This window comes from Octodon degus, unplaced genomic scaffold, assembly GCF_000260255.1.
Source record: "Octodon degus isolate 3935 unplaced genomic scaffold, OctDeg1.0 scaffold00083, whole genome shotgun sequence".
NCBI lineage: Eukaryota > Metazoa > Chordata > Mammalia > Rodentia > Octodontidae > Octodon > Octodon degus.
In genome coordinates this window covers 6,575,734-6,579,263 of record NW_004524659.1, presented here as the reverse complement: position 1 = coordinate 6,579,263, position 3,530 = coordinate 6,575,734, and the positions used below count along the sequence as shown (strand labels likewise).

Genomic DNA, 3,530 nt, shown 5'->3' with positions numbered 1-3,530 from the left:
AGGGGGAGGGGAGGGAGGGGGTGGGGAAGGAGAAGGGGAAGGGGAGGGGGAGAGGAGGGTGAACAGGGAGAGGAGGGGAAATGAGGTGGGGGAGGAAAAGGAGGGGGAGGAGGGGGAAGGAGAAGGAGGAGGAGGAGGAGGGGAGGGCCTGCAGTGGACTTTGGAGAGTAGGTGGATTTATACAGGGCAGAATCATCTGCAGCTGGCCCACAGTCTGGGTAGAGGATGTGGAGGAGCAGCTTTGGGTGACTTGAGGGGGGAACTAAATGAGCTGAGTGGAGCGCACACTCGGAACAGCCTGAGGAGACGGGTGAAGATCTTGGTAGGGTGAAGCTTTCTTGGCCCCTTTCTCTCAATCTTCCCAAAGTTTTGCCAATAGTCTGTGTGGTGAAAAGGGGTCACCTTCCTTGCTGGTCTGGATGACGCTCTTCGCTGCATCCAGGCGCTTTCATGTCATCGCGGCTGATTTTGCCTTTCTAAATATTTACTGCTTTAGCCTTTTTTTGTCTGATGTAACAGCTATGCTGCCTTTTGGCTCTTGTATTTTGCTATTTTCCTCCTGTATTTTCAATTTCCTTTTTTTTTTTTTTTTGACAGTTTCATTATGCAGTAGTTCAGGCTGGCCTTGAACTCACTTTGTAGCCCAGGCTGACCTTGAACTCACAGTGGGGTCCTCCTCCCTCAGCTTCCAGAGTGCTGAGATTACAGGCGTGCACCACCATCCCAGGCCCCTTTATTACTATCTAATAGTTATTTACCTTATAAATGCTATGTGGCTGCATTTTTTTTTCTACTTCTACTTTTGTAGTCTATCTTAACTGAAGCAGATGGTCCACGTACTTGTATTTTAATATTTCAGTCATAATAGTTTGTGTATCTTTTGCTTATCCCCTTTCTTTCTTTCTCTCTCTTTTTCTCCCCAGCCCCCTCTTTCTCTTTTTGAATCAGGCTCTTGCTATGTAGTTCAAATCGGCTTTGAACTCCTGGCGATCTTCCTGCCTCAGTCTCCCATGGGCTAGGATCACAGGTGTGAGTCACCACACCTGGTCCCCTGTATGTTTCTCATTTTACCTTTTGTGCTTGTTTTAGATTGAGAGATTTTCTTGACAATCTTCTTCCCTCTCTGAATTTATTTATTTATTTATTTATTTTTGGCGGAACCGGGGATTGAACTCAGGCCCTTGCACTTGCCAGGGAGGCGCTTATTCCACTGAGCCATCTCCCCGGCCCACTCTCTGAATTTAGGCGTTACACATTCTCTTTCTATTATCTGGAATACATGTTTCATGTGTCAGAGTTTCTTGTGTATTTTATTTCCCTGGAACAACACAACACATAGACTTCAGAAGATTTTTTTTTTTTTTTTCTTTTTTGGGCTGGCTCAGGCTGCCTCAAGGGCGGGTGTGGTATGGCCTGTGGAGCTGGAGATGACCGTGGTCTCACAAGCCTGACTGGGTTTGCCCATGCAGGTGCTTAAACAACTGAGCTAACCTGTAAACCTCCAACACCCAGACTTCAAAACACATTACCTACAGTCCCTCATCCTGAGTCGTAGTCGATTATCACAGATTTCAGTCTTGTCCCTTTTTTTTTTTTTTTTTTTCACAAAAGGCTGGAAACCAAATGGTGTTTTTATAAATCACTGTTTAGATTTGCTCGCACATTTATTATTTTTATTGCACCTTGGTTCGCTTTACATTTTATATTTTTCCCTCTGATAATGCTCTTCTTCCTCTTGAGCTAAAGTTTTTTAATTTCCCTTCTGGGGAAATTTATTTCCAGCAAGACTTTTCAGGTTTTCTTCCTGCAAACACGTTTGCTCCTCAAAGTCTGCAATCCATCTTTGCTCTTGGAGAACTGCAGGAAATTCAGCTCTAAACTGATGGCTGTTTGCACTCAGTACAGTGAAGGTATTGTTCTTGTTCCCACTTTTTGAGAAAGGCACAGTGACTGTAATTTAGGCTTCACTGCATAATCTTGTCTTTTATTTCCAGCTGCTTTTGAGATCATCTCATTGTTGTTGCTGTTTCTCTTCTTTTTACTTCTAATTAATTTCCATTTTAATGATTCATTTCATTTTTTTTTTCATTTCATTTTTTATCGAATTGGTTTCCTAGCCTACCAGAGTCTTCTTCATTTACACTTTTTTTACTGATTGCTTTTTTTGTTTTGTTTTGTTTTTGGTGGAACTGGGGATTGAACTCAGGTCCTTGTGCTTGCTAGGTAAGTGCTTATTCTACTGAGCCTTCTCCCCGGCCCTACTGATTGCTTTCGTCTTTTTTCCTTTTATTCACTTCCTGTGCACATCTTCCCTGCAGTAACTTGTTTTTCTTTTGGTGTCAGAGATCAAACTCAGGACCTTGCACTTGCCAGGCAGGCGCATAAGCCACTGAGCTGTCTCCACGGCACCTTCTGTAACTTTTTAGTGAGACTTTGCAGCCATCCAGTGGAGAGGAGGGAGGAGAGAAGAGAGGGGAAAGAGGCGTGGGGCGGGGGCAGAATCTCACTATGTAGTTCACCCTGGTGTTGAACTCGCTATGTATACTCACCCTCAAAGTTCTGCCACTGACATTTCCCTGCACTGCCTCATCTTATTACTTACACATCTGAGGTGGGTGGCAAGGATCTGGTCCCCCACTGTTCCCATCACTCACTGGCTCTTCTTTGAGGTACCTCTGGCTTAGGGATGAGGCAACTCTTCCTGTGCCATTCACTGAAGAGCTCTGTAGTAGGGCCGAAGGAAACTCTGGCAGGAAATCACTCCGGTTTCCAGTAAGGTCCCTAACTCAGGGGAATGTGTGTCTGTGTGAGTTGTTCAGTCTTCCTTTGTTCCACCAGCCAGGAAAGCAATGGGAAAGTCACTCCAGGCTCCTCCCCGGCAGGCAGGCTTCCTGTTCAGGCCAGTGAGTTTGGGCTGTCTCCCTGGCCCCAGGGCTCAGGCCTGACCAATTCGAGGAAGGTTCCAATTTCCAGGTTGTCCGTCCTGTTCTTCGTATTCCAAACAAGTGACTGCTGGTCTTTTGTGCCTTGTGGGTTTAGTTTGTGTTCATAGCCATGGGCACCCCTTCCTGGCTTCTTCCTGGACTCTTGACTGTCATTGTATCTGCAGCCCCCCCCCCCCAGTTTTCAGACAGCCCCTACTTATGCATGAGTGGAGAATGTATGTGGGTTTCTCAGTTCTCCACAGTCTGGCATAATCCCCAAAAGGGAACACATAGTAATGATATTATTGTTTGCAAAAATTCTTTTTTTCTGGCGGGGGTGGGGTGGGGCAGAATCTCACTATGTAGTTCAGCCTGGTCTGGAATTCGCTATGTAGCCCAGGCTGGCCTCAAACTCATGTCAATCCTCCTGCCTCAGCCTACCGACTGCTGGAATTACAGGAGTCATCACCACAACCGGCCTGCAAAAATTCATTTTTTTTTTCTTTTTTTAAACCAAAGCATTTATTTTGAGTGATTGCTGCAATTCTCAAGATGAGCTGCATGCTGCAATACCCGCTCTCTTGGGTTTAGGTGTCGTTCCTTCAC

General features: G+C 45.6%; 1 protein-coding gene across 1 annotated transcript in view; it reads left to right on the top strand.

The window, feature by feature from the left end:
• Nucleotides 1–232: 232 nt before the first annotated feature.
• Gramd1a (GRAM domain containing 1A) overlaps nucleotides 233–3,530 on the top strand; it is a 35,903-nt gene continuing 32,605 nt past the window's right edge. Inside the window, exon 1 of the mRNA XM_023721537.1 lies at nucleotides 233–322. The gene's annotated coding sequence lies outside the window, so the exon portion shown is untranslated. The remainder of the gene's footprint in view (nucleotides 323–3,530) is intronic.